The 15,896-nt window shown below is 45.4% G+C and overlaps 1 protein-coding gene and 5 non-coding genes across 6 annotated transcripts in view; all 6 read left to right on the top strand.

Moving 5' to 3' along the window:
- The window catches only part of CLCN5 (chloride voltage-gated channel 5), a 176,531-nt gene that overhangs the window by 92,366 nt on the left and 68,269 nt on the right, over window positions 1–15,896 (top strand). The gene's annotated exons all lie outside the window — the stretch shown is intronic.
- Window positions 1,459–1,519, top strand: MIR500 (microRNA mir-500). The gene has a single exon (NR_162664.1). It is a non-coding gene; the product is annotated as a microRNA mir-500 (primary transcript).
- On the top strand, window positions 1,967–2,025 carry MIR362 (microRNA mir-362). Its single transcript, NR_162614.1, has one exon. It is a non-coding gene; the product is annotated as a microRNA mir-362 (primary transcript).
- Window positions 2,750–2,808, top strand: MIR501 (microRNA mir-501). Its single transcript, NR_162665.1, has one exon. It is a non-coding gene; the product is annotated as a microRNA mir-501 (primary transcript).
- MIR660 (microRNA mir-660) lies at window positions 5,986–6,044 on the top strand. The gene has a single exon (NR_162694.1). It is a non-coding gene; the product is annotated as a microRNA mir-660 (primary transcript).
- On the top strand, window positions 7,882–7,940 carry MIR502A (microRNA mir-502a). Its single transcript, NR_162666.1, has one exon. It is a non-coding gene; the product is annotated as a microRNA mir-502a (primary transcript).

The raw sequence follows: 15,896 nt of genomic DNA on the forward strand, positions 1-15,896 counted from the left end.
GTAGCTGTTAAATGAAGGTATACTTGCTTGTTAGGACTCTCACATTTACAGATACTTGTATATGTGCTTATGTACGAACAGTGTGAATGGGAGAAGGATAATGCGAAGGAAGCCCGCTCATAGCCAGCTGTCCAGCATATACAGGCATGTGAACATATGTGAACAGGAGAGATGGACTTTTTGTTTCACAATAACTCCATTCCTACATGTTCATTTATGGTTTGTCTTTACCTTTTCTCCTCCCCCTCCCCCTCCCTCTTGCATACATACAGAGTAGAATAGAGTGAAACTTATGATATTTTTCTTTACAACCCTGATATGAAGGGGTATGAACTTTGTTGATCTAGTGAGACTGAAAGAGAGACTCCTTACTCACACAGAAGGGATTGAAGAGAACGAATCTGTGCACTTCCCTCCATGCAGGTACTCACTCACACTCACAGATACGCAGACCTCTTCCCTTTCACATGTCCCTTGCAGACAACAGTGTGGCAGCCTCCCTTCCCTTTTAAAAGGCATATGCATTCAAACCCATTCAAGCATGTACATAAAATGGGAGGCAAGAAAAAATGATGGCTATGTGCCAGCCACTGTGTTCCACTTTAGTTGTCATCTTCATTTTCTTGGCACCATTTAAGAGGTAGACTTTATTGTTCCCATTTTTCAGAAGAATTACACGACACAATGGGAAAGCCAGGTTGATTCTCTAAGCTAATATGTAGTAGATTGGGTTTTTTTAAAAAAGATTTATTTATTTATTTGAAAAGCAGAGTCACACACACACACACACACACACACATCTTCCGTCCACTGGTTCATTCTTCGAATATCTGTAACAGGCAGAGCTGGGCCAGGCTGAAGCCAGGAGCCAGGAATTCCATCCAAGTCTCCCACAGAAGTGGCAGGGGCCCAAGCACTTGAGCCTCCCAGGATGTCTTACCAGGGAATTAGATTGGAAGTAGAGGAGCCAGGCCTCAAACCAGGCACTCTGGTATGGGATGCCTGTGTCCTAAGCTGTGGCTTAACCTACTGCACCCACCCCTAGAGTATGGATTTGAACCAGGGTTTGTGGATATTGAAGCCCCTGGTTTTCCCATTGAGTCAGTCATTCTCTTAGTGCAGTTCTTGGACCAGCAACATTAGCATCTCCAAAGAACTCATTAGAAATGCAAAACCTTGGGCCCTCCCCCCAGATCTAAAGAATTCATAACCCATTACCAGCTCTCTAGGTGATTCTGATGCATGGTAAAGTTTGAGAATACACTAAATTTTATGGCTTTGTTACATATTCACACAAAATATGTGTTCAGCTAGACACCTTTAAAGCAAAGTTCAAGAACTTTAGCTTTAAAGCAAAGCTCAAGAACCTTCTATTCAATTGCAACTAAATTCTTTGCATAGAGAAGAGTGAGCCCCATCATTAAATCTATGCAGGCCTTCTGCTCTGCTCCCCCTCTCTAATCCTTGCTACCTGGGTGAGAGTGCTAACTGAATGCAATGCACCTGGGCAAGGATTCAGAGAGCGAGAGCTTCCTCTTCGAATAGGATACAGTGCCTTTCTATCCTCCTCCCATCCACTGACCACCTCTTCTTGGAGGGGATACTAAGTTGGGCAGTGAGCGTGTGGTTGTACACAAGACTCTCCTTGTCCCTGCCCTTACAGTCGATGAAGAGTGGAATCTCTTATCAGCCATTCCACCTACATGCCCTGAGAGTAGTGGGCCACAGTGTAGACTGCTCATTACCACTGTCACCTAAAAACACATGCACCAAAGTGTGAATGGTCTCAGATCCCACGATGAACTCTGCAGAAAAGAACTTTCTCTGTCTCTTTGTACAATCACTTATAGATGACACTGGGTATATACAAGAACAAAACTGTTCTGGCTAAACACACACACACACACACACACACACACACACATGAAGGGCAGGTGCCTGAGCCTTTTTTCTGCTCCTCCTCTCAAATCCTTGGCACCTAGGTGTGAGTGCTGTTTCAGTGCAACACACCTATTCAAGGATTCAAAGAGGCTGAGCCTTGTCTACGTATGTAAGGACTGTGCACCTGAACATCACCTCTGCCACCTCCTTACCTTCTTTCAAATGTTTGAGTTTGCTGTGAGGTGCCAGATCTTGCACTGGGTGTTAGAAATACAATGGTGGATTAGATAGCCAAGGTCCCTGGATTCTCACCTGTGGGAGAATGAATGCATTGCCTGTGGACAGGCTTGCACTCCTGTTAGAACGTTAATTTTTTCTTTAGTCCCTGTTTACTGGGCCACCACACGCTCTGTAATGGGAAACATGCTGCAGGTGGTAGGACTCACTTACCCACTTGCTACTCTCAACAAATTTATAGATTAGCAGAGGAATGGAAGAGAATCATACACTCCCTTTTACTGTATGATCCTCCAACAAGACTGTTGCCCTTTGTGTGCACATATGCAGGTTTTCCAAGTCTTCTTCTTGTCCACTCCCCAACAAATATCCAGCACATACATACTGTCTGAAGTATGAGCCGCGAAAGGTGCCATTCACAGTACACCTTCATTCAGAGGTTTTGTCTGAGAGAGCATGTCCTGTGACCTGTGCAGGGGCACGAACACATAAGCATATCCTGGGGCGAGGCTTCTGTCTTATCAGATGTGTGTGCTTGATGCTTTGCAGGGATGGGGCTGTGAACGTGAAATGTGCACAGACACACATACAGGGAGCAGTTTCTGAGCCTTCTGCTCTGCTCCCCCTCTCTAATCCTTTGTCCCTGGGTGAGAATGCTTTCTGAATGCAATGCACCCGGGCAAGGATTCCAAGAGGGTGAGCCTGCTCTGCATGGAGAAGGCCAGAAGATCTTCCCATCAGCTTTCATCTGCATGCCTGCCTGCCCCTTCTGCCCGTCATCCATTTTTACTCTCCACAAATAGTATGACTCGGGCACTGTGCTGGCCATTGGATATAGAAGAGTGACCAAGACAGAGTTGACTCCTGCCCTCCTGGATCTTATAGACTAGGGAGGAGGATGGGCTCTGATACTGCAGGTCCTGGGGATGAATGGGCCACCTAGGGGACTCTACTCACCTCTCCCTGCCTCCAACCCCCACATGAGAGTGAGACTTCCTGTGATGACACTTGTGGGAGAAACAGCTCTTCAATCCTTGGTCAAATGCCCTGAGTGAAAGCGGTCCACCCCCCTGTGCAATTCACATAACCAGGTGTGTACAGATGCTGGACTCTCCTGTTATGGCTCCCCCTCTCTAATCCTTGCTACCTGGGTGAGAGTGCTGTCTGAATGCAGTGCACCTGGGCAAGGATTCCACGAGGGGGAGTATCATCTTCACATAGGACAAGAGCACCTCTGTATTCACCTTCCATCTTTTTAAAGATTTATTTATTTATTTGACAGGTGGAGTTACAGAGAAAGGGAAAGGTGGAGAAAGATCTTCCACTCACTGATTCACTCCCCAAATGGCTGCAACAGCCAGGCAGGGCCAGGCTGAAGCCAGGAGTCTGGCACTCCATGCAGGTCTCCCACTTGGGAGGCAGGGGCCCAAGGACTTGTGCCATCTTCTGCTGATTTCCCAGGAGTATTAGGTAGGGAGAGCTGGATTGGAAGTGGAACAGCTGGGACTCAAATTGGTGCTCATAGGGGATGCCAGCATTGCAGGTGGCAGCCTAACCCACTGTGCTGGGACACTGACCCCACACCTCCCATCTCTGCTCTGACCATTTATTGTGTGTCTACTGTATTGCAGGCACTATACTGGGCAGTTGGCCCCCAAGAGAAGGAGACACATATGGTCTGTACTTCATGGAGCTTACAGTCCAGCAGGGAGAATGGACTCCTCATTCATTATGCTGGCATGTCATAAGGGTGGAGGGTGCTGCAGATGGGACTTGATATACACTCTCACTCAACTGTGCATGTGTGTGTGCACACACACCGTCTGGTCTTACACAGTTGTGTGTGGGAGAATCTCCCAAACCTCAAGTGCAATCCCTTGTCAATGCACTCTGCAGGAGAAGGGGCCTGACCTGTCTCAGTCATGCTGACGTTGACCTGCAGAGTGGACTTCTGACCTGGTGCATCCTTCACATTCCTTCAGCCAAGGTGCCAGCACTGTCCTGTACCTATTGAAGGACTCCAAGGGAAGGGGCTTCGTCTATACTTAAAAGGACATCAACTGCACATCAACTCCTCCTCCTTTCCTCTCCTTCCACAGACATTCAAGTGCCAACTAAGTGCCAGGTACTTGGTTGGTCACTGAAGATATTGCGGGGGTCTGAACAGACAAGGTTGCGATGCTGCATTCTAGTAGGGCGGAGCAATAAACATGCTGTGATCCACAGATACTGAGGATTAATAGGCTGCTGTTTGGAAGAGTGAAGTCGATCTGTGTGTTCTTTGTTACCCAGTCTGGGTTCATGAATATGTGCTGCTTGAGCTTGAGTGTGATTTCTCAACCCCACCATATACCCAGAGCCATGGACCCACATGCAGAGAAGCCCACTGACAGGGAAGGCTGGAGTCAGGACCTCTGTGTTGTCCCTTTCCTATTCCCTGCATGCAAACCAGTGAGCCTCCTTGACCATCCCATGGGTAGAGCTTAAACAACAAGAAGTTGTCTTACTGCTTTTTTCCTTCTTCTGCTTTCCATTCATGTGTGAACAAACTGTACTCAAAATAGTGAGCCTTCCTTGTAAAAAGCAAAAGCTAAAAAAAAAGAACCAAAATTTATAGGTGCCTAAGCCTTCAGTCCTACCCCTCCCCCCCTCAAAGCCTAGTATATGGGTGTAAGCACTGTGTGAGTGCAGGGCACCTGGGCAGGCATTCAAAGGTTCAGCCTCTTCCATGTGAACCACAGAGCACCTGTCCACACCTCCATCCTCCATTCATTCTTGCTTTTCACAAATAGGGATGGATCCCCTGTGGTACACCTGTTGTGGAGAGGCAGAGTAAACAAAATGGAAATGGATCCTATCCTCACATGTCTAGTGGGCATGTTTAAGATAATAAACTTCCCCTCCCTCATTATCCATGCATATTCATGTGCCAGGGGGTGAGCTTTCATTGCCCACTGTCACACTGAGTGCTCAAATCTAGAAACAGAGAAGGCATCCCTCCCCACTTTCATGCAGCTGCGCCCACAGTGTGCATAGGATAATGAGCATCATTAGCAGTGCAATCTCATTCGTGTGTGGTGTGCAAGGCAATGAGCTTTCTACATGTTCCTTCCATAGCCAGAGCTTGAAGGAAAGTGGCCCCTGTTTTTTTTCCCCCATCTTACTCAGGCCTATGCAGAAAAGACGCTTTGCCTTTGTGTGATCACAGGCAGATCACCTATGAGCAGGGGAGTGCTGATTCTTGTGCACACATGCACACACATGTACACAGTAGTTCTGAAGACGCAGAGCCTTTTATTCACCTACCCCCCCCCCCCCACTTTGTCCTAATGTTGTCCATTTAGAGCACTGATTGTCAAAGTGCAGTCCCTGGAGCAGCAGCGGTATCACCTGGGAACTTGGTCAAAGTGCACATTCTTGGGCCCCACCCTTGACCTACTAAATCATAAACCACAGCGATCTGCAGTTCAACAAGCCTTTCCAACTGATTCTGATATCCACTCCAGTTTGAGGATCACTGACTTGGTGTCAGTGCTGGCGACATAGTGATTAGCTAGTCAGGTGAAGAGGAAGAAGGGAATGACCACCCTATTTCTCACGTATATCCCTGCTTCGGAGTCCATGAAGGCTGTGGCAGAGAAGATCTCATTGTACTGTCTCGTGTTTCCCCACAACCACACCTTTTGAGCACAGGAAGTGATGTGAACGATGACTTCATTGGGGGAGATCTTTAGCACTGCTTTTCAGAGCATGTATCTGACTCTTTAATCTCTCTCTCTCTTTCTCTCTCTCTCTCTCTCTCTCTCATACACACACACACACGCACAGGCACATGATGTGCAGAAGAATGAACTGCTCCTTCTCCTGTACCCATTGCATATCGGAGTTGTAAATTCTCAAAACACCTCCTGTGTGCATGGATTGCAGGAGGGTGAGCCTTGTCATCACGAAGCTTCTGCCAAGCAATTCAGTCAGAGCATATTTATTGCTCACTCTGCTGGGCTATGTGCTATGCTGGGAGTACCCTGCTGAATAAGAGACAGCATCTCTCTCTGTCTCTCTCTCTCTCTCTCTCTCTCTCTCTCTCTCTCCAGTACTTCCTGTCTTGTTAGTGCGGATTTGTCTGCAGGAGCAATGGACTTCCTTGTGTTCCAAATGCATGCCTGGTGTGCGGATGTGTTTTGCTTGCGCTCACCTTTGTTTTTAGCCTAGGCATGAATGCTGTATAGTCAGTTAGTCGGTGTGACCAGTATGCAAAGATATGAGAGCACAGGACAGAGCCTTTATAGCACTGCTCTTTCATTTACTCATTCTTTTATTCTTAACTTTTTAAAAAGATTTATTTATTTATTTGAAAGGCAGAGTTACAGAGAGGCAGATGCAGAGAGAGAAAGAAATCTTCCATCCTTCAGTTCACTCCCCAAGTGACCACAACAGCTGGAGCTGGGTGATCCAAAGCCAGGAGCCAGGAGCTTCTTCCAGGTTTCCCACATGGGTGCAGGGGCCCAAGGACTTGGGCCATCTTCTGCTGCTTTCCCAGGCCACAGCAGAGAGCTACATTGGAAGTGGAGCAGCCAGGACTCAAACTGGCACTCATATGGGATGCTGGCACTGCAGACAGCGGCTTTACCCACTACACCACAGTGCTGGACCCCTTGCTCATTCTTTTTTTTTTTTAATATTTGGTTGGTTGTTTGAAAGAGAGAGAGGGAGAAACACAGAGAGAGACAGCTTCTCCATCCACTGGTTTACTTCCCAAATGGCCACAACAGCCAGGGCTGTGCCAGGCCAAAGCCAGGAGCCATGAATTCTGTCCAGATCTCTGACATGGGTGGCAGGGGCCCAAGTACTTGGGTAATCATCCACCACCTTCTCAGACACATAAGTGGGAAGCTGAATCAGAAGCAGAGCATCTAGGACCTGAACTGACACTCCTAAATAGGATGTTGGCATTACTAAGTGATGGCTTAATCTGCTGTGCCATACAGTACTGGCTCCTGCTCATTCTTTTAGTTAGTTGTCTGTGTGGACATTTTTGGGTCCATCAATCCACACATTTGTTCATCTATCCCTTTAACAAATTCCCTGAGCTTCTGCTGTAAACAGGGGGTGCCATGGTGAACTAACTGGTCAGAAATGCCAGTCTTACTGTCTAGTAGGCTCACAGAAACTAAACTTCCTCACAGCAGTTCACTTCCTGTGTCCACAGGAGCTCAGGGTGCCTGAAATCAGGCTTCTCTTTATCCCCACACACAGACATGAGTGCCCACACCCGTGAGTGTGGTGTGCACATCCTGAGCCTGCGCTGCTCTCACTCTCATATCCTTGCCACCACATGTAGGTGCTGTCTCAGCGCAGTCCCTACTCTCGGACGCTTCTCTGCATGTACAAAGACAAAGTGGCTGTGAATCACCACTTCCTCCTTCCTTCCTCTCCTCTCCCCTCCCTTCCACAAGCACTGACTGAGCACTTAGGATGTGCTGACGCTGTACTGCCAAGGCCATGGGCATGTGGTAGTACACAAGATGGACCTTATCTTCAAGAAGATAGGGAAGAGAGTGGATTTCGTTGTCACCTAATATTCCTGCCAGTGCTGAGCGTGTGGTGGACCACACAATGGAACTTCTTATTGACATCCTCTCCCAACACACACGAAGTACAAGGCTTCTCATTCCTGCTCTCACGCAGACCTAAGTAACAGAGAACCTTCTCCACATGGGGCACCGTAGGGGGCCTGAGCCTTCTGCTCTGCTCCCCCTCTCTAATCCTTGCTATCTGGGTGCTAGTGCTATCTCAATGCAATGCACCTGGGCAAGGATTCAGAGAGGGTGAGCTTGACTGCATCAAGAAGGACAGGGCCTATACCTCACCCCTCCCTCCCTTGTAATAAATAGTCTCTGGATAACAGGTGCATTTGCTGAGGCATGGGACCAAATACTTTGGGATTTCAGGCAGTGATGGACTTGTCTGTGTACTAGAATGGATGCCATCACTAGAGAATGTGCGCAGATGCACAGAGTGTGCAAGAGTGAGATTTCTCCATATCCCCCTCCTGCCATCCACACACGATAGGAACAAGAGCCTTCCAATCCGCTCTCTTCTTTCAAGCCTAGATGTGAATGCAGTGTCTCTTGCCAAAGAGTCAGTGAGAGGGAGCCTTGCCTACCTGTAGAAGGACCAAGTGCCATTACTCCTTTCTCATCTTCCCTAATATGTCTTTGAGTTTCTACTTCATGTCAGGCACAGTGCTCAGTGTTGTGGATGCAGTGATGGGAAAGACAGGCAGAATCACCGATTGTGTTCTCTGATGGGCACCTTTAAGACAATGAACTTCATTAGGATCCACAGTATATAGATGTGCACAAATGATGAAGGAGACAAAGAATGAGCCTTCCTGCTTTCCTTGTCCCATCCCCTCTGAGGACAGGATGATGCACACGTTTGTGGAGAAGCTTCGCACTTGCAAGATGTATACAAGTCTGAGCTTAGAAGCTGCCCGGTGTCTCCCGGGACTTCCACACAGGACTGGGAACTGCCTTTCAATGCCTGCCTACAATCAGAGAGGGGATGAACATCAGGGGGCCCTTCTTAGTGCTGATCTTATATGCACACCACACTATGTGGAAATGAGTACAGCTTACATCTGCATATTACCTTACTATAGCCAAACACTGTATATGTGTCTGTCTCTGTCTCTCCTGGTCTCTCTTTCTCTGTCAGTCTCTGTGTCTCTGTCTGTCTCTCTCATCTGGGAGTGAGTACTGGTGCCCTGTGATCTGATTTCTCCTCCTTCTCCAATACATGCTGTTGGAGCCTGAGTGCTTTCTCAATGCAATGTGCCACTGCAAGAATTCTCAGAACACGAGCCTTGTCTTACCTAGACAAGTGCAGGTGCCCTTAGATTGCCCTTTTTTCCCATTTGTTTACTTTTTAATTTAATTTATTTTATTTTACTTGAAAGGCAAACAGACAGAGACAAAAAGAGATCTTCCAACCACCGGCTTATTCCCCAAATGTACACAATAATCAGGGCTGGGCCAGGCTAAAGGCAGGATCCCAGGGCTAAATCCAGGTCTCCCACATGGGTGATAGGGACCCAAGTACTGGAGCCATCACTTGCTACTTCCCAGGATGCACATTCCAGTGGGAAACTGGAATCAGAAGCATGGCCAAGACTCAAACCCAGCCACTCCAAGATGAGATGTAGATATCCCAAGTAGCATCTGTGCCAAAATGCCTGTCCCCATTCACTTTTTTATTTGATAAATATTTGTTAAATGCCATCTGGATGTCATGAATGCAAGTGACCTTACTGTCAAGTGGGTTTGTGTGAGCCTAATCTTTAGTATTATTGAGTCTACATCATCAATGTGCAAGAAAATGAGTCCTTCCCTATTCCTCCCTGTGCATAAAAAGATGAACCTTTTTTCTCAAGATTTATTTATTGATTTTGAAAGTCAGAGTTACAAAGAGAGAAGAAGGGAGGGAGGAAGAGATAGAGAGAAAGATATATATATATATATATATATATATATATATATATATATATATATATATAGTTCAATCTCCAGATGACCACAACAGCCAGCACTGGGCCAGGCCGAAGCCAGGAGCCTCATCCAGGTCTCCCATGTGGTGGAAGAAACCCCAACACTTGGGCCATCTTCCACTGCTTTTCCCAGGCCATTAGCAGGGAGCTGGATCAGAAGTGGGGCTGTTGAGATGTGAACTGGCACTCATGAGGGGTACTGGTGTTCCAGGTGATGGCTCTACCCACTATGCCACAATGCTTGCCCGAATCTTCTTTAAAAACAAAATTGGGGGAGCTGGCATTCTTTCTCAGTGAGTTAAGCTGCCACCCACAATGCCAGTTTCAATCCTGGATACTCCGCTTCTCATCCAGCTCCCTACTAATGTTACTCTGGGGAGTGAACTAGCAGATGGAAGATGGATCTCTTGCCCTCTCTCTCTTTCAGTAACTCTTTCAAAATGAATAAATAAATCTTTTAAAAATATTCAGATAGTCAATAACAATACAGAATTATAAATAGTAGTGGGATACAGATGCCACATTTCAGACTTCTTTCTTAAGTTCTTAAAGAGTCATCACTTATAAATTCAGATTCTTGATCCTTCTCTTCCAACTTTTCCCAATATACTCTGCCACACAATTCAGGTTATTTATTATGTGCTCCTTACTTCATGTACCCCCAGATCCCATTTTGTTACTACTCAGCCTTACTCTTATTTTTCTCTTGCTGTCCACAACTAGCAGCATTAGCATCCTCTGGGACCTTGTTAGAAATGCAGATTCTCAGGTCTTGCTCCAGACCTCTTTTTTTTTATGATTTATTTGTTTATTTGAAAGTCACAGTTGCACAGAGAGAGAAGGAGAGGCCGAGAGAGATAGAGAGAGAGAGAGAGGTCTTCCATCCACTGGTTCACTCCCCAATTGGCTGCAATGGCCGGAACTGCACCCATCTGAAACCAGGAGCCAGGAGCTTCCTCCGGGTCTTCCCACATGGGTGCAGGGGCCCAAGGACTTGGGGCCATTTTTCACTGCTTTCCCAGGCCATGGCAGAGAGCTGGATTGGAAGTGGAGCAGCTGGGATTCGAACCGGCGCCCACATGGGATGCCAGCACTGCAGGCAGCAGCCCTACCCACTACACCACAGCGCCAGCCCCAAGAAAGCCAGTACAATCTGAGTTTCAATAAGCCCTCCAGGTAAAGAACAGGTCATCAAAGAAGGAGGTACCTTTCTCTGAAGGGGGGAACCTCTACTTTGACTATGACCTTGTCTAAATAAGAACAGAGTCGGCGAACTCAAAAGGCCTCCATAGCCTTGGCAACTCATGACAAGAGCCTAGGGTGATTACTGACACCATTAACAAGAGTGTCAATTTGTTAAGTCAACAACAGGAGTCACTGTGCACTTACTCCTCATGTAGGATCTCTGTCCTTAATGTGTTGTTCAATGTGAATTAATGCTATAACTAGTACTCAAACAGTACTTTACACTTTGTGTTTCTGTGTGGGTGCAAACTGTTGAAATCTTTACTTAATACATGCTAAATTGATCTTCTGTACATAAAGATAATTGAAAATGAATCTTAATGCGAATGGAATGGGAGAGGGAGTGGGAGATGGGAGGGTTGTGGGTGGGAGGGAAGTTATCGGGGCCGGGGTGGGGAGCCATTGTAATCCATAAGCTGTACTTAGGAAGTTTATATTCATTAAATAAAAGTTAAAAAAAAAATAAGCCCTCCAGGTGATGAGGTTTGAGAACTATTGGTTTAACTAACTTTATATTTCTCTTCTTTTTTTAAAAAATGATTTATTTATTTGAAAGGCAGAATTACAGAGAGGGGGAGAAACAGAGAGAGAGGTCTTCCATCTGTTGGTTCACTCCCCAAATGGCCCCAAGGGCAGAAGCTGGGCTGATCCAAAGCCAGGAGTCAGGAACTTCTTCCGGGTCTCCCACGTGGGTGTAGGGGCCCAAGAACTTGGGCCATATTTCCTAGGCCATTAGCAAGGAGTTGGATCGGAATTAGAACAGTCTGGACTTGAATTGGTGCCCATACAAGATGCCGACACTGCAGGCGGAGGCTTAACCTGCTATACCACAGCACCGGCTCCTAGATTTCTCTTCTTTATCAGAGACATGCTACTTCATACAAGATGGTTTTGTAGCATCCGAATTTCCTTATATGTAAATGACCCTTTCAGTTCTTTAATTATTTTTTCTAATTAACAGACTTAATTTTTTGAGCACTTTTAGGTTTACAGAAAGATCGAGTTGAAAGTACACAGTTTGTATGCACTCTCCACTCTAGTTTCTATGCTTAATATCACGCATCAGTGTTGTACACTTGTGATAAAAGGTGGGCCAATACTGATACATTATTATTAATGAAATTCATAATTTATATTGTGGTTCGCTTTCTGTGTTTTGTATTCTCTGGGTTTTCACAAATGTATAAGACCTATATTCACCATCATGGTCTCATTCAGAGTAGTGCCACTGCCCTGAAGATCCTTTGTCCTCTGCCTGTCCATCCCTCCACCCCCAACTTAAACCCCTGGCAACCACTCATCATCTTATTGTATTTTCCAGAATGTCATGTAGTTGGAATCATAGAGCATGTAAGCCTCTGTAGAATGGCTTCATTAACTTGATAATATGCATCTAAGGCTCCTCCATATTTTTTCCTGGCTTGATAGCTCATTTATCACTGAATAATCTTCCATTGTCTGGATGTACCACAGTTTATCCATTCTTCTACTGAAGGGCAGCTTGGTTGCTTCCAAGTTTTGACAATTATGAATAAAGGTGCTATAAATATCATGTGTAGGATTTTTTGTGGCTGTAAATTCTGAACTCATTTGGGTAAATACTAGGAACACAATTTCTGGATCATATGGTAAGACTGTGTTTAGTCTTGTTAAAAAAAAAAATAAAACTACCAAACTCTTCCAAAGCAACCAACATTTGCTTTTCCACTGGTTGTCAGTGAGAGTTCCTGTTGCTCTATGTCCTTGCCACCATTTGATATTGTCAGTGTTTTGGATTTGGGCCATTCTAATAAGCATATATTAGTATCTTACTAAGTTTCAGTTCCCTAATGACACATGATGTTGGGAATCTTTTCATGTGCTTCTTTGCCGCCTGTATATTTTACTTGGTGATATGTCTGTTTAGGCCTTTTGCCTATTTGTTAACTGGGTTATGTTTCTTATTATTGAGTTTTACGAATTCCTTATGTGTTTTGGGTGCCAGTCCTTTATCAGATATGTCTTTTGTGAATATTTTTTCCTAGTATGTGATATGTTTTTTTTTCATTGTATTAAAAAATGGCTTTTGGGGCCAGTGTTGTGACATAGTGAGTTAAGCTGCCGCCTGCAATGCTGACATCCCACATGTGTGCCTGTTTGAATCCTGGCTGCTCTACTTCTGAACTAATGTGCCTGAGAAGGCAATGGAAGGCAGCCTAAGTATGTAGGACCTTGCCACCCATGTGGGAGACTCAAATGGAGTTCCAGGCTCCTGACCTTGGCCTGGCCATGCCCTGGCTGTTGTGGCCATTTGGGGAGTGCACCAGGGGATGGAAGATTTCTCTCAATCTCTTCCTCTCTCTGTAACTCTGCCAAATAAATTGTTCCTTTAAAAGTGACTTTTGCAGAGCAGAAGTTTTAAATTAAATGAAGTCCATTTTATCAATCTTTTTTTTCATGTATTGTGCTTTTGATATAGTATCTAAAAAGCTATCTCTGGAGTGGGTGTTTGGTGCAGTAATTATGATACCCCATGGGATGCCTTCATCCCATATTGGAGTGCTTAGGTTTGAATCCAAGCTCTACTTCCAACTCCACCTTCCTCCTAATGCAGGTTTGGGAGGCAGCAGGTAAAGGCTCAAGTACATGGGTCCATGACACTCCTGTGGGAGATGTGGATTGAGTTCTGGGTTCCTGCCTTTAGCCTGGCCCAGCCCCAGCTGTTGTGGGCATTTGGGAAGTGAAGCAGTGGATAGAAGATTCTCTCTCCCCTCCCCTCCCCTCCTCTCCCCTCCCTTTCCCTTCCCCTCCTTTCCCCTCCCTTCACCTCCCCTCCCCTCCCCTTCCCTTCCCCTCCTTTCCCCTCCCTTCACCTCCCTTCTCTTCCCCTCCCCTCCCCTCCCCTTCACCTCCCCCTCCCTTCCCCTCCCCTTCCCTCCTGTTCCCTTCCCCTCCCCTCCCCTTCCCTTCCCTCCCCTCCCCTCCCCTCCCCTTCCCAACTTTTTTGTAAAGTTGAAGATTCTTCTTTTAGCATGTGTAGTTGTTTCTGTGTCAGTTATTAAAAAGGCAGTCTTTGCATCATTGTATTGTTTTTATCTGAAATTAATACCCACATTCCAGAACTCTATCTGGGTCTCTATGTGAGTGGCAGGGACCCAAGCACTTGAGTCATGATCAGCCACATTAACAGGAAGCTGGAATTGGAAGGAGAGCTGGGATTAAACTAGGCACCCTGATGTGAGGTGCAGTTGTCCCAAGCGGTATCTTAGCTACCATGCCAAACATCTGCCCTTGAAGAGATAATTTCCAAAGAGAAATCTGTTGTAATTCTATCCTTACTTTTTTTTACACCTGGATTTTTCTCTAGATTTTTTCCTTTGGTTTTCTGTAGTTTGATATGGTATTCCTAAATGTCGATTTTTAAAAAATATTTATCCTCCTTAACAAGCATCTTGAACCTATGGTTTGGTATATATCATTGATTTGGGGGACATTTTCAGTCATTATTCCTTCATATTAATCTAATCTTTTTTCTAGTTTTTTTTAGACATTTATTTATTTATTTGAAAGGCAGAATGATAGACATGTCTTCCATCTGCTGGTTCACTCCCTAAATGGCTGCAATGGCTGGGGGCTGGACCAGACTAAAGCTAGGAGCCCAAACCTCCATCTGAGAGACTCCCATGTGGGTAGCAGGAACCCCAGAACTTGACTTATCTTCCACTGCTTTCCCAGGCACATTAGCAGGCAGCTGGATCACAAGCGCAGCAGCTGGGACTTGAAGTGGTGTTCATATGGGATGTCAGCATTGCAGGCACCTGCTTAGCTCAGTGGCTGCATAACAGTGACAGCCTCTCTCCTAGTGTTTTTACGTATGCCTTACATCTTTTGTAATTGTCCCACAATTCTGAGATACTCTGTTCTTTCTCTTTGCATGTTTTTGAAGTTTCTGTTGATATTTCTTCAAGTTTGTTGATTATTTCTTTCTGCTGAGTCTTCTGTTGATGAGTCCATCAAAGGCATCCTTCATTTGCCTTGCAGGTTTTTTTTTTTTTTTTTCATTCCTTTGAAAGGCAGAGTTACAGAGAGGCAGAGGCAGATGCAGAGAGAGATCTTCCATGTGCCGGTTCATTCCCTAAATGGCCACAGTGGCCAGAGCTGGGCCTATCCGAAGCCAGGAGCCAGGAGACCCTGGCGGCAGCTTTACCTGCTGTGCCACAGCGCAGACCCCCATTTGCACTGCAGTTTTTAATTTTTAGCATTTCCTGTTGATTCTTAGACTTTCCATCTCTCTTTTTTCATGTCATTCACTTTTTCCATTACAGTCCTTATCATATTAAGTAAATTTATTTTAAATTGGTCTTCTGATAATTCCAAGATTCCTTCCATATTTGACTCTGTCTCTTCATTAGCTTTGGGTGTTTTAGTATAGTTTATAATTTAGTTTTTGGAAACCAGATGTGATACCCTGGGGAAACGTAACTGAGGTAGATAGACTTGTAGTGGGAAGTTTTCTCTTTACCTGGAGAGGGATTAAGCTGTTTTACTATTGGCTATGGTTTTATATGTCAGAGGTGAAACTTCTGTTAGTGATTTTGTTTTTGTCTCTTCATATTTGGATTTCTACTTCCCTAGAGACTCCCTAAATAAGGTTTAAGATGTAGAGTTCTTTCTGTTGTAGTCTCCTATTATTATACAGGGGCACTATTGTGGTGGTGGTTAGGTGTGGAGGGAGGGGGCACCTTTCGTCTTCCTAGGAATAGGTTTCAGTCTTTTAGTGAGCTTGCCCCTTGTTTATGACCTTCGCACCTGCTTCTGTTTAATTGTCTTTTGTTTCCCCCACTCTTAGATGACCTAGGAAATCTAGAAGGAGCGAGAATTGGGTAGGGACTTTGCCCTAAGTTGATTAGCTCCAGTAAAGTAGTTTCTAGAGGGTAAACCTTGTAAGAAGAACAAAATGCTCTGGTTGTATGGCAGATGACAGTTCCTCTCCCCTCGCTGGAAG

This window comes from Oryctolagus cuniculus, chromosome X (assembly GCF_964237555.1).
Source record: "Oryctolagus cuniculus chromosome X, mOryCun1.1, whole genome shotgun sequence".
Classification (NCBI taxonomy): domain Eukaryota; kingdom Metazoa; phylum Chordata; class Mammalia; order Lagomorpha; family Leporidae; genus Oryctolagus; species Oryctolagus cuniculus.